This window comes from Podarcis vaucheri, assembly GCF_965113315.1.
Source record: "Podarcis vaucheri genome assembly, chromosome: 13".
Taxonomy (NCBI): Eukaryota; Metazoa; Chordata; class Lepidosauria; order Squamata; family Lacertidae; genus Podarcis; species Podarcis vaucheri.
Window position 1 is genome coordinate 22,580,604 of NC_138751.1, and position 15,095 is coordinate 22,595,698.

Here is a 15,095-nt window from a genome sequence, read left to right on the forward strand (position 1 = left end):
CCCTCCTGGTAATGCAGCAACATTGCTGTCGGGAGGCCAGGTGTGCTGTGTAACCTTTCCCTGACAGCCATTCCTGTAAGACTCGTGTGTAAAATTTCCTGCTCAAGCTTCTTCACTATCGCTCCTCTTTTTTCCTCTTCTTCTGCTCCTTCTGTTTCCTCTTCTACTTTATCCTGTCTTCTCTCAATTTTTCCTTCTAGTCTCTTTGCAATTTATGTTGCCTTTCCACCCACATTACTTCTTCATTCTTTCTGGCACATCAGCCAGGGCAGAAATCTGTGGGGTTTCCTATTTATATCAATTCATAAACAGTAATATTATTTCAATCAAAAATCGGATTTTCATGGGTGTGTATGATTGTTAAATGAAAGCAGTTTTAGAAATCTGGACAATAAATCAGTGCTTATTCAATAGTGGAACTCCTTTGAAATAAAAGACCCTTGGACCCTACCTGGTTAAACCAGCTGTGCCATGTTATGGCATCTTCATCAAGGGTAAATGCACGATCTGGAGAAGCCTTTGGGTTCATCCTTCCAACTCTCACTCTATGAAAGGATTGGTTGGAGGAAATAATCCAGTTGATAATATCCAAGCCAGTGATTACCTCCCCATACTGGTTGAAGGAGACCTCATCTCCTGCAGTGTTGTTAAATGAGATACTTCTCAAAAAGTGATGGAGCTAGATTGAAAAAAGCAGGAGCTTAGGAAAGGCCGCATTTTTATCTTTCAGATAAAGATTTAATGTAGGAATGGTGAAGTTTGTTTCTATGAAAAGATGCTCACACATAGGAAACTTTTAAACCTCAAATTTAATTTATGGTGAGCCGAGCCCAGAGTCAATGGTTGATGGTGATTGAGTCATATGTGGGTGGAAGTGGATTTTCCAATATATTTTATATCCTACACATCCTGCTTGCTTGTTATTTTTGTCAGTCTGCTCTCTCTCAAGATTGTAGTGGGATCACTTGCTCTGACAAAGCATTTGGGGACTAGAGGTTGCTAAGAGAATGATGCAGATGCCTCTGGCTGCCACCACTACTTTCAAGTTGTGATCGGAGCCGCATCTCAATTGACTGCTCATTCATCAGCCCCACCCCCACCATGGATATTTTCTGCTGGAATAAGCTCATTGACTCATTCCTCTTTCATTGTTTAGCCAAAATTTGAAAGCATCTCAATATGTCATACATTTATCAATCCAACACTAGTTTCCTCTTTCTCACACCCATGCAGAAAGTAGTAAAGCCAGGAAACAAACAGAACTGAGGAACCCCAGATGTTGGGAGGAAGTAACATTATTCCAAGGTGCTATGCAAGATGAGAATCTTCAACCCCTTACCTTCCATAACTGTTGGTTCCAATCCTTCTGTCTCCTTTTGTGAACCATTCCTCTGAAGTTAGATGAGGTCAACACATGCAAAGCATGGGCCACAGCATAAACAGCATTGTAGATGCTATAGCCATGGCCAGTCACGCTCATTTCAAAAAACCCCCCAGGAAGGCTCTCCAGCTTCTCTTTCCCAGTGCATATAGTCCCCACCACATTGCCAACCATGGAATTTGGGAATCCACAGCCAAAGGCTTGTTGCCAGAAGTCCCTGAGGAAACCATCTCCATCTGTGGTAGAAGGATTTATGCTTTTAACATAATGATGAAATCCTCTTAAATCATTTAAGTGAATTCCAAAAGATATAGTGCCATGGAACAATCTTGACTCCCAATTGCGTTGAAGGACAAATGAAGTGAACTCCATCTGGGCTGTTGTTATCCATACCTTACCTTGTATATTCATTGTCACAGGCACAAAGTTTTTTAGAAATGGAAGCCATCTTAAAACTACCATTGAATAAGATTCTCCATAGACCAGCACTACGTTAGCTTTGCTGCTCATTATTTCATCATGCAGCTTTGCCCCATGTTGAATCATACTCTCTGTGTCACTGGCAAAACTCATTTTTGGAATTTTTTCTAGAAAGGCAAAGCAGATACCACTTTGTGTAAACACTGGGAGCACAGTGTGCACAAATCTTTCTCCATTGTCGTTATCCATCACAAGGACCCCTATCCATGTCCATCTGAAATGCAGAAGCAAAGAGAGAATTCCTGCAAATTGGTGGTGTTCCTGGGGGGCCATCTGGTAGAAGGAAAATCCTGGTGTTTGATCATTCATCACTGGAGCAGGGCCGTATGTGAGCTAAGGAGAGATTGGAGAAATAAATGCTATGGTTGGAAATGCTGATTGGAATAGATGAAAACTGGCTGGAGCAACCCAGTCAGATGGGTGGGGTACAAATAATGAAATTATTAAAAGCAGGGATTAATCTCAATATGGGTCTTATGCTTGTTTTTGAAATCTGTGTTCAGATCTCTGTAAGGCTTCTCATTTTGTTGCTAAGATTTCCTTGGCTGGAGATGGGAAGATTCCACTTATGTCAACAATATGATTTGTCACAGAAATAAATTGTTGGCAAATGCTTTCATTGCTGCATTACACCCTTTCAATAACCACCCCTAAAAAGACAGTATGTGTGATTGGCTGGTATTTGTCACAAACCCAGTGCTTTTTCGGGGGGGGAGGGGTACGCAGGGGTATGCATACCCCTAAACATTTTGTAAATTTAAGTGTGGCCTCAATGAGGGGCAGTATTTCAATATGAGTAGGAAAATGAGAGTACCCCTAAACCTTTTTTAAGGAAAAAAGCACTGCACAAACCTATGAATACAGGAAAATCAGAAGCTGCCTTGTTCCCAATTCCAATTTCCTCCCTCATTTATAAATGAACTATATCAAGGGATTTCTTAGTCTTGGAAAAGGAAGGAAGGAAGGAAGGAAGGAAGGAAGGAAGGAAGGAAGGAAGGAAGGAATCTGACTACTCCTATTCCATCCATTTCTGATTCCAACCAACAAAATAAAATCTGGAAGGACCAAGGAAGTATGAAAATGGTGTTGGATCCCCATACACACAAACACACAGAAGTGCCCTACCTGTGGAATCTTATAGAGATGTAAAATAGTTGCCACATGAAGGGAGATTTCAGTGTCAAGTCCCCCAATGACAGCTGTCAGATTATTCTGGATATCACATATATAATTTGGGACAAATTTCTCCAGTGTGGATAAAAGTAGCATAGTGACATGACAGGTCTTCCTTGCATTGTTGTTGCTGTCATAGATGTGGAAGCCCAAGGTGTAGTTGGGTAAGATGTGAGGGTTTTCGTTGATCTCCTTTACTGCAAATGCCAAGGCCAGGATGTGCTGGTAACCCTTAGGCACCACCCTAGAACAAGAGTTGCAATCTATATCAAAACACAAAGTTAATTATTTTGAATTTAGTGGGCTTTATCATTGGTATAGGGGCATAAGATTGTAAGGGAATAAGATTGTAAGACCCTAATAAATAACACGGATCTCCCTTTCGGCTGTGTTGTGAGTTTATTTATTATTTTGTTCTGTATATTATCATTATCAACAAGAACAACTTGGATTATAATTGTAACATTGCAAGCAATTCCACCCTTCAGGGGACCGAGACTTTGAGCTTTCTATCTGTATAACAAAAGTGTAAGAATGTCACCATGCACCCCCAGTTGTAGGATCTGTAGTTCCACATCACCATACTGTATTTACATTCCCTCACAGCACAGCCCCCAGTAGTGGATTTATAGAGTCATATCATAAACTTGGATTTGCAAGGTGTCAGGCCAGAGTAGGGGAAGAAAAGTGAAGGCAGGTTACATTGCTGCAGTGGTCATGGGATGGAAGGGAGGAATACTGTGATACCAAACTGCTTATTAGGAAACTTCTTAGTATGATAAGTGAGTTTCCATTTGGGTAATACTGGTCTGTGCTTCCTCCAAGTGTTCTGATTAGTCCTTAAAAAGAAAAGAAGAAATTTTATTTTGAAATAAGGGAACTGGGAAGGGAGTTAAAAAAGGAGACCAGTTAAGGTTAAATACATCTGGTTCCCACAGAATTGAATCATCTTGAAAAAGAAAAACATGGTGCAGCTTGGCAAATGCCTTCTCTCTCACACACATTCCACAACAAACACATGTCTGCCGCTGTGTAATGTGTGAGCATGTCCTTCTTCCTCCCAACTCAGCCTCAGGCTTATGGGCTTTCTCAATCCACCTAAGCCTGCCTTCACATGCAGAGGAAGAAACTGAGGGTTTGGAACTCATCAGCTCCCCATACCTGGTTTAGTTGGCCAGTCAAAGCCATTCCCAGGGTGTGGCTACTCTTGCATGCTGACAGATTCTAGAAGCCACTGGTGAGAGCTGAGTGCTTGGTGGGGACCAAAGGTGGACAGACTAACGCAGAAGGAAAAAGAGGTGTCCTCAATCAGAGGTACTACCCCATACTCCTCCCAATAACATATTATTCACTTCCCTGTGGAGCAATAGGTCCCCCCCTTCAGTGTTCTTTTAATTGCCTCAGCACTACAACCCTATGCATATTTAGTCTGAGATAGATCTCATTCAGTTTGAAAGGAGTTATTCCCAAATAAGAGTACATAGATTTGCAGCCCCAGCAGGTGTTCTGATGCTGCTATTCTAGGACTCCAGTGCCATAATAAATAGAAGTAAAAACAAAAAGTTCTTACACAAGCTCTTCAGATAATTCCGGTGGAAATTCTTCAGTGAAGGCTCTTGGACTGGAGACAAAGCCACCATGAGAAACAATGCCACCAATGATATAATCTCCTGACTGATGGTACTTATGAAGTGGCTTATGTATATACTGACCCCTGCAGTTTTCCATGTAGACCTCACAAATCTTTTGAGTAAATAGTGCCAGCAGAAATACAACAAAAGCCACCATCTTCCATACAAGGGCATATCTTCCTTCTACCCTTAGAAACAGTATTCTCAATGTACCCCACACCTTTTTACATGACCATGATTCTATTTATCACATCTTCCACAAGCTTTATTTTGAGTTTTTCCAGCGGCCACTGAAACTGCCCCAGGGATTAGAGAAGCAGCAGGATTAATTACAGACATTTTGATCATCAATCAGGAGGGCAATAATTAAGTCAAAATGGAGGAACCTCTGTAGATTTGCTGAAGAATATTCAGAACTGTCATTTTAACTGCTCCTCTTCACCATGGCAAGGAATATTTTGACTTGGAATGATGCAGAACATGAAACGGACACCCAAAATAATAGAGGATAAGTGTGGGCCTGCTACAAACTATTTTACGGCTTATATCTTTAAACTATATATTTATGAGCTTACCCTCAAATGCTGTTTTCAGCATCAGTTTTTGAGAGGTACACTTGTTGCGAACAGGGAATATCAATGGATATTCAATCAATATCAATCAATATTAGGAATAAAGTAAAATATCCAGTTGCATCAGGCTCCTCCATTAGTTGTCCTCTAGCAACAACCCTAATGATCATCATCATCATACCCCACCCATCTGGCTGGGTTTCCCCAGCCACTCTGGGCAGTTTATCGTACAAATAAAACATAGTAAAACTTCAAACATTAAAAACTTCCCAATAAATAATATTATTAATTAATAATCCATTAGATTATAGAAGAGGGAAAGACAGGAATGCAAGTACTCTCAATCATCTCAGCTGGGAGACTAACAATGCTTGACTCCTCCTTGAACTCTTTCATTTCTAGCTGCTCCTTAAAAAGGTAAAGGGACCCCTGACCATTAGGTCCAGTTGCAGACAACTCTGGGGTTGTGGCACTCATCTCGCTTTATTGGCCGAGGGAACCGGCGTACAGCTTCCGGGTCATGTGGCCAGCATGACTAAGCCACTTCTGGCGAACCAGAGCAGTGCACAGAAAAGCTGTTTAGCCTTCCGGGACTTCCGGGTTGGCGCCATCGCCGAATGGCGGACTCCCTTCGAGCTCCGGAGGGAGTCTGCTCGGCAGAGGCTGGGTCCTACCGCGCCGGCGATGAGGGGACCCTTAAAAACCACGGGCACGGAGCTCGTGGACATGGGGACTCGGCTGGTACCGTTAGCGCCCTCCCGACTCGTGAAGGAGCCTTTTTAAAGGCTACGGATCGGGTGCCGGGGAGTGGCGTGGTACTGTGAGTCTATCGCTTCCCCTGCCGAGTGCAGCCGCATGCCATTCGTCGGAGAGCGCTGGCTTCTTCCATTGGAAATTCGGACATTTAGCAACAACCCGTGAGTAATTGGGTAACCGGGCATAAAAGGAGAAGAAAAAGAATTTTTTCTTCAGATTCGGCACGAGCGGGGGGGATCTAAAAAGGAAGTCAGTCCCCTCCCTGATTGTAAACACGCTAAAACAAGGACTGGGAAACCAAGATCGTTTCAGAAGTTTATTGCTGACAAAAATGATCAATTCCACGATGGGATACTATAAGAATTGTGCTGGAGGAGAAAAGTCGAGGGTGAGAGGGAAAAGGCAACCCCCCCCCCGGGAACCGGGGCGATTCGGAGAACCTGGTGGGAGAGACGGAGAATTTGACAGCTGTCAAAGTAGCTGTCAATTTTGAGAATATAAAGAGGACTTTGTTACAAGTATATTGCTGGTTAATTCTGTTACAATTGGACATAAATATGGATACAAAATGTCGGGGGGGGGGGAAAGAAACAACAACTTGACTTTTGGATTAGAGGACACAAAGTTACGGCAACCCCCCTAGAGGGGTTTCGTGACATTACAAGTGGCGTATGTGGAAAACTACTCCGGGATGTGCACAGGTCTTATCTCCTGGGAAAGCAGCAAAACTGAAATATTATTTTGTCTACAGAGGTGTTCATAATACAATAGAATTTTTCTATTGAAGCAAGGAAGGAACTGGACGTAAGTTTTTGTTCCTGAATAACAAACCTCTGTAGAGATACTAGATTTCGGAATAAGAATGGTTTTGCAGCTGAACAAGACAGAAACCTGAGAAAGTAAGAAACAAAAGAGCAAAGGACCAACTACGTCACGGAAAGAACAATGGGAGGAGCAACAAGGACCAAGGAAAACTAAAGGCCTCTATCAGACTGGATTTTTGAAGTTAAACATCATTAAATCAGCAAATTTAAAGAAAACCGGCAAGATGGATTGAGAAAAATTTGGCTGTGGACTTGAGACCTCCAGGCCGATAACATATAGACTGATGGACATGGGGAATCTAAACCGGGGAAGGGAGGGGGAATTCTAGAATCCAAAGGCTATGTAACCAACTTTTTGAATTTTCTTCTATCTTTTATCTTTAATCTTTCTATACAACTTTGGTATTTTGATTTAACATGTTTTGGAAAAAAAGGGGGAATTCGTGGAAGGAAACGGGGTAGATCTTGGGGGAAAAATCTTTTTTCTTTTTCTATTTTGTTAAGTGATGCTAAGATTGTAATTTAAATTGGCTAATAGGTACAACATATTAGGTTTAAATTGGGAATGAGAGCTTGTGGAACCAACTTAGGGAAAGGGGAATACAGTCGGGAGGGGAAGGAGGGAGTCCCAGAAAGAAGGTTATGAAAACAAGGGTTTAAAGTTGGCCTCTTTATTTCTTTCTTTTCTTTATCTTTTCTATCTTTTCTATTCTGTTATTATTGGAAATTTTAATAAATATGATTAAAAAAAGAAAAAAAGAAAAGCTGTTTAGCCTTCCTCCTGGAGCGGTACTTATTTATCCACTTGCACTTTGACGTGGTTTCGAACTGCTAGGTTGGCAGGAGCTGGGACCGAGCAATGGGAGCTCACCCTGTCATGGGGATTCGAACTGCTGACCTTCCAATCGGCAAGCCCTAGGTTTAATGCACAGCACCACCTGCATCCCACAGCTGCTCCTTAGAAAGATCCCTATTAAAAATAAAACATTCAGGTGGCATGAAGTGCCTTTTCCTAGATTTGGCTCATAACTTAGACGGGGCAGTGTCTAAATGGGGAAAGCTTTCCTTCAATTTTCATTATTTTGATAATTTCTAGGTTTTATAATTGAAATGCATTTTACATTAATCCGGGAGGACTGCTCTTTCAGGGCTCTGCCATCACCATCAATATCCGGCATTGAATGTGTTGGCCTAGTGTGGGGCACCAAGAAGAGCTTGGCTGTCTGGCTGGTGTACCGACCACCTAGCACACCAGCAGCCACGCTGTCAGGCCTGTTGGATATGGTGGCAGGCTGGGCCTTGGAGTTCCCTAACCTACTGGTTTTGGGGGACTTCAACGTTCGTGCTAATGCCGCCACCTCCTCACGGGCTCTGGACCTGGTGTCTTCCATGGCAACATTAGGGCTCTCCCAGTTTGTTTTGGGTCCCACACACCAAGCAGGCCACACGCTGGATTTGATTTTCGGTGTGGGTATAGATGTGATCATGTCCTCATTTGTAGAAGTGCCCTGGTCTGATCACTACACTCTGAAAGCCAGGATTGACTTCCCGCCCCCACCCCGTTTGAGTGGTGAGCCTATTTGGGCTCGCCCGCGAAGACTGATGGATCCTGATGCATTTCATCAGGCCTTGCAGGACCCTGCTCCCCCTGGTGGCTCACTAGATCAGCTTGTCAAGAACTGGAATAACCGGCTCTTGGCAGCCATCAATGAGATCACACCTAAGCTCCCTCTGCAACCCTGCTGAAACCAGGCCCCCTGGTTAACTGAGGAGCTCCGGGAAATGAAGTGGGAAAGCTGGATCTGTCAGACAGCTGGAGTGAGTATGACGGCGTGCTTGCGACGGAACCTCAAGAACATCTTATAGGACACTTATGAAAGCCTATGAGATGGCAGTGAAAGCTGCTTCTCAGCTTCCATTGCATCTGCTAGCTCTTGCCCGGTGCAACATTTTAGAATAATTAGGTCTTTAACAATCCTAGAGGAACAGCCAAATTTAAATACGAATTTGACCCATAGCTGTGAGGCATTTGCAAGATTTTTTGCAGAGAAAGTCTTGCTTCTCCGCCATGACCTCCCTGCCAATTTGGATATGGTAACAGAACTGGAGGCCCCTCGACTGTCCTCGGGTCCAGTATTGGACCACTTCAATCAGATACTCCCTGCCGATGGAGACAGATTCCTCTGAGCTGGAAGGCCCACAACTTGCTCCCTTGACCCATGCCTGTCCTGGCTGATTAGAATGTGTCCAACGAGGAGCGGGGCCCCCTGGGTGAGATCATCAATCAGTCCCTTGGCATGGAGACTTTCCCAGGGGAGTTGAAGGAAGCAGTGGTGTGTCTGCTCTTAAAGAAAACATCTCTAGATCCTTTAGATCTATCCAATTACTGCCTGATTTTGAATCATCCGTACCTGGGTAAGGTAATTGAGAGAACGGTTGCTGAATAGGTTTCTGGATGAAACATCGGCTCTGGACCCATTTCAGTCCAGCTTTCGCCCTGGTTACGGGACCGGGACAGCTTTGGTCGCCCTAACAGATGATCTCCATAGAAAGCTAGATAAAGGCGGGTCAGGACTGCTGATTCTCTTAGATCTGTCAGGAGCTTTTGACATGGTTGATCACAAACTTTTGAACCACCGCCTTGCCAACGTGGGGATTCAGGGCACACTCCAACAATGGCTGTGCTCCTTTATCTCAGGTCGGAAACAGAGGGTGGTGCTAGGGATGGAGTTATCGCCGTGGCACTCCTTGGTGTGTAGAGTTCCGCAGGGTGCAATCCTTTCCCCAATGCTTTTCAATATCTTTATGCACAGCCTTGCCCAATATGCTGATGACACCCAGCTTTATCTGTTGATGGACGGCTGCCCTGACTTGGCCCCAGACACACTGACCAGATGCTTGGAAGCTGTGGCTGGATGGCTGTGTGCGAGCCGGTTGAAGTTAAATCCTTCGAAGACAGAGGTCCTCTGGCTGGGTCAGGTTGAGTTGGGGTTGGGAGGCCAAGTCCCATCTCTTTCAGGGGCTCAATTAGTGTCAGCATCTTCTGTCAAAAGCTTGGGTGTAACCTTCAACACCTCCCTTTCCATGGAGGCGCAGGCGCAAGTTAAATCCTTCAAAGACAGAGGTCCTTTGGCTGGGTCGGGACGATATGGGATTGGGGGGGGCAATTCCCATCTCTTGCGGGGGCTCAGTTAGTGCCAGCACCGTCCGTTAAGAGTTTGGGTGTAATCTCTGACACTTCCTTTTCCATGGAGGCACAGATTGCAGCTATAACAAAGGCGGCATTTTTTCATCTGTGCCAAGCTAAGCTTTTGGCTCCTTACCTCTCTCACCCTGACCTAGCCATTGTGATCCACACAACGGTCACCTCCAGGTTTGATTATTGTAACTCGCTCTACCCGGGGCTGCCCTTGAAGCTGATCCATAAACTCCAGCGGGTGCAGAATGCCACGGCAAGGCTCCTTACGGGGTCCTTGCCGCAGGATCACATTAATCCAGTGCTTTTCCAACTGCGCTGGCTCCCGGTGGAGTACAGGGTCAGGTTTAAGGTTTAAGGTGCTGGTTTTGACCTTTAAAGCCCTATGTGGCCTAGGACCCATGTACCTACGGGACCGCCTCGCTTGGTATGCCCCGCAGAGGACCTTAAGGTCCACAAATGGCAACACTTTGGAGGTCCCAGGTCGCAAGGTGGTTAGATTGGTCTCAGCTAGAGCCAGGGCCTTTTCAGTACTGGCCCCGACTTGGAGCACTCTGTCACAAGAGACTAGGGCCTTGCGGGACTTGACATCTTTCCGCAGGGCCTGCAAGACAGAGTTGTTCCGCCTGGCCTTTGGTTTGGACTCAGTCTGACCCTTATGTTTCCCTCCTATTATTATTATTCACACCAGATTCCTGTGAGTTTTCAGATCAAGATAAATTGTATTAAAATCAAAGAGAATTATCCTCAGATAAATGAGCTGACATTTGCAGTTTCAGCCATTGTTCTGAAGCTGCTGCTCTAGGATTGATCATGTGAAGCTGAGTTCTTACACAAGCTCTTCAGGCAGTACTGGTGGAGATTCCCCGTAAATGTTACAGAAGTGGATAAGAAGCCATCATGGGAAACAATGCCACTGATGATGAAATCACCTGGCTGATAATACGCATGTAGTGGATGGTGTGGATCTTGGAGCTTGCATATCACTTTATGAGCCTGACGTATGTTGTAAGGAAACAGTGCCAGCAGCAAGACCACTAAAATCACCATCCTTAATACAAGAGCAAATCTTCATTCTACACAGAAGCTGCTATTTCCCCAGGAATATTATAATCAACATTTTCAAAATGAAAACTGTTTGAATGCTAGTTTAGTTTCCTCAGAGGCTGCAATCTGGGAGTACCCAAAATCAGAACCCAGGCCTCACCTCAATTACCCTGGTTAGATTTATTGCATCCTTTGCCCTTAGTTTTGCCAGTGGCCACGGAAAATCCACATGGATTTTTGAGAAGCAGCAGATTTAATTACAGTCCTCTTAATAATCTAACATGACCATAGTTATTCATTCAAAGCTGGGGACTCCCTGTGGAATTGCTGCAGAATATGAATTTGTCCTATATTCAGTACTGTCATTTTTTAATTCCCTTTGGTTAGGTAATAAGGAACCAGTGGTGTAGTGGTGAATTTTGAAGTTAGAAGCTCAGCATATGAAATCCTATAATGAAAGGAGATTCCAAAAAGTAGCAAGGTGTAGTTAGTATCTTGGAATTTGTTTAAGGAGACATGGTTTCACATATTTGTCCACCATGTGTCATGACTGCAGCTCTATGCATAGTAGCTACTTGAGAGTAAGCTCCCTTGAACTCCATGGAGCTCATCTCTGATTGCAAAGTTGTACAACACTTGTAAAACATATGAAGGAGAGAATACTGCTAAATGAAAGAAAAATCAGATCTCTGCTTTATTATGTTCCCCGATCTTCGACTTCTACTATACTAATCACAAACAGCAGTAAAACTTGGAAGCTTAGTTATTGCAGCACAGGACCCCCACAAAGGACTATCGAGACAAAGCCCAGTGATGGGGGGAGCAGCAAACAGACCCAGCACTAGCACTTGTGCTAGAATACAAGCACTGGGTTGGTTAATGTTGGTTACAGCAACCTCCTGCTAGAAGTATACATAGTTGCTACTAGACTGAGGTATGACTTAATGGTGTGGGTGGAATGCCAGGAAAGGAAATGCATGTTGGCCACCAGCGGCATGGGAGCCAGTGTGGTGTAGTGGTTAAGAGCGGTAGTCTCATAATCTGGTGAACCGGGTTCGTGTCTCCGCTCCTCCACATGCAGCTGCTGGGTGACCTTGGGCTACTCACACTTCTCTGAAGCCTCTCAGCCCCACTCACCTCACAGAGTGTTTGTTGTGGGGGAGGAAGGGAAAGGAGAATGTTAGCCACTTTGAGACTCCTTAGGGTAATCATAAAGCGGGGCATCAAATCCAAACTCTTCTTCTTCTGTGAGAAAAGTACAGACTTTGCAGGCAGAAAACCAGGAAGAATGAGTTTCTGGTGGAGGAAGTCAAAGGTCAGGGAGAGGGGCAATGAAGGAAAGGAGCCCATAGAAAACACTGAGTCCTTGGCCTAATGGTCAACCCATTTAAATGGATTCAGTCTGAATGCAGAGGGAGGGGAAAATCTGAGTCACTGAATCAGGCTGCAAATTGAATTGGAGATGGGGAGGGGGAAGCCTGTGCAGCCCTAAAATACATATTGGCTTTCAGTTCTATATCTGGTGAATCCCCCCCCGATCAATCCAGTGACCTATATACAGTATGAATATTGTGTTCTGATCCATGAGACAAGTTGGTGAACTAAAACATTTCAGTTGAGGCTCCCCCACTGTGGAATGCTCTGCCCACTGAGCTCCACCTGGTGCTTTGCTGAAACCTTTCTGATACCAGGTGATTTTTAAAATAATTTATTAAATTTCTATAACGCCATTCAGCCAAAGATCACAGGACAGTTTACAATATAAAAACACAAAAATACTTACCAAAATAACAAACAAAAACAATACCCCACCACACACAGTTCAAAGTGTCATAGATAGTTTAATTAGCCAAAAGAGGAATGATTTTGCCTGGCACCTAAAGGTATGTGAGGAAGGCGCCAGGAGTATTCCACAAATGGAGAGTTACTGCAGAAAAGGCCCATTCTCATGCTTGTCACCCTCCAGACCTACCCTTTCCCCTGGGTTTTTGATGGTCTGAGATTATGTCTTGCTGTTGTTATGCTGCCAAAGCTTCCTGTGGCTGGTACATGTGTGTTTCGCAAACCAAATGTTTTGCATGAATTCTGAATAATGCATTTATGTTTATGTTTTGTTTTTGTTTTAAAAATGCTTCAAGGTCACCTGGAGATCTTTGCATAACAGGGGACTAACAAGGAACAGCAGCAACAGTAGCAACTATTGTCACCTTAATGGAAAGGCATTGTGAGACATAATATTCTAGTCTATAACAATATTCTATCAAAATGTCTGGGCTATCAGAATGAATAAGAAAGTGTGATGGACCAGAGCATGGTTTATTCATAATGCCTTTTCTAGACATCTCAAGGGGACCTGATTCAGACAATATATTTTAAAAAAACCATTGCTACGGGAACTGTATTATCTCACAGCATATAATTAAACTATGGAACTCGCTGCTGGGGGTAGCAATGATGGCCAGCAGCTTGGATGGTTTTAAAAGTGAATTAGAGAAATTCCTAGAGGATATGGCTAGGATTGTTTGATTTATGTTTTTAATGTATCATATACTTTGATGTTTTTCAAAAGCAGAGACATCACTTTGCCAACAAAGGTCCGTAAAGTAAAGCCATGGTTTTCCCAGTAGTGATGTATGGAAGTGAGAGCTGGACCATAAAGAAGGCTGATCGCCGAAGAATTGATGCTTTTGAATTATGGTGCTGGGGGAGACTCTTGAGAGTCCCATGGACTGCAAGAAGATCAAACCTATCCATTCTTAAGGAAATCAGCCCTGAGTGCTCACTGGAAGGACAGATCGTGAAGCTGAGGCTCCAATACTTTGGCCACCTGAGAAGAGACGACTCCCTGGAAAAGACTTTGATGCTGGGAAAGATGGAGGGCACAAGGAGAAGGGGACGACAGAGGACGAGATGGTTGGACAGTGTTCTCGAAGCTACAAACATGAGTCTGACCAAAATGCGGGAGGCAGTGGAAGACAGGAGTGCCTGGCGTGCTCTGGTCCATGGGGTCACGAAGAGTCAGCCACAACTAAACGACTAAACTGTTAGGATATTTCCGTTCCACCTTAAAAGGGAGCAGGATGTTTGTGTCACAGCCTGCGTATTTCCTGTTCACAGGATGTTTATGTTTGATATGGCTTTCGTTTCTCTCTCTGTCGAAGACACTGACGCAGAACAGTCATGTCTTTCTTTATTCTGATCAACGCTGAATAAAAGCTTGTAAATAACGCTCTCCTGGGTGCAACTTTTTGCTGTGCATTATCTGCTGATAAGAGTGTGCATGAGCCCTGGAATGTGGCAAGGTATTTCCAGGAAACTCGTGTCGCTAATAGCTCATACTGCGTGACTACGAGAGGTCGATGGATCGTCCGGCAGCCGGCTTGGGGGCCATGATGGACTTTATCTCCCTGGCAGTATCCCAACATAAACAACAAAATACTTTGATTTTAGCCACCCTGAACCCGGTCCTGGCCGGGGAGGATGGGGTATAAATAAAATTTATTATTATTATTATAGCCATGATGGCTCTGCTCTGCCTCTGTGGTTGGAGGCGGTAATGCTTCTGCATACCAGTTGCTGTAAATCACTTGCAGATTTCCCACAGGCACCTGCTTGTTCACTTTGCATCCAGGTTGCTGCACCAGAAGGGTCACTAGCTTGATCCAACAGGCTTTATCTTTCATTCTGTTGTTCTGTAGTAGGGAATAGCTGACAGTCAAATCTGGCTCAAAGAACTAGAAAGGAAAATAGTCAACTAATATTTCACAAATGGCTTGAAAAGGATGAAGTTCATTCATTGTAGTCTTACAGATTCCATTATGCTGAAAGCTTTGAGGCAAGTTTTATAATTGCGAATTAAGACCAGATACAGATTTGCTTATAAGTAAATTTTGGTAAGAATTGCTCCGAGTCTCCAAACTAACATATACTACAAGAGAATAATGTGTGTGTACAATGTACTGTTATTATTGTATTCCTAAAAACAAATGCCAAAGCATTTTTCCAAATGAATTTTCAGCTAGGGATTTTTGGAAA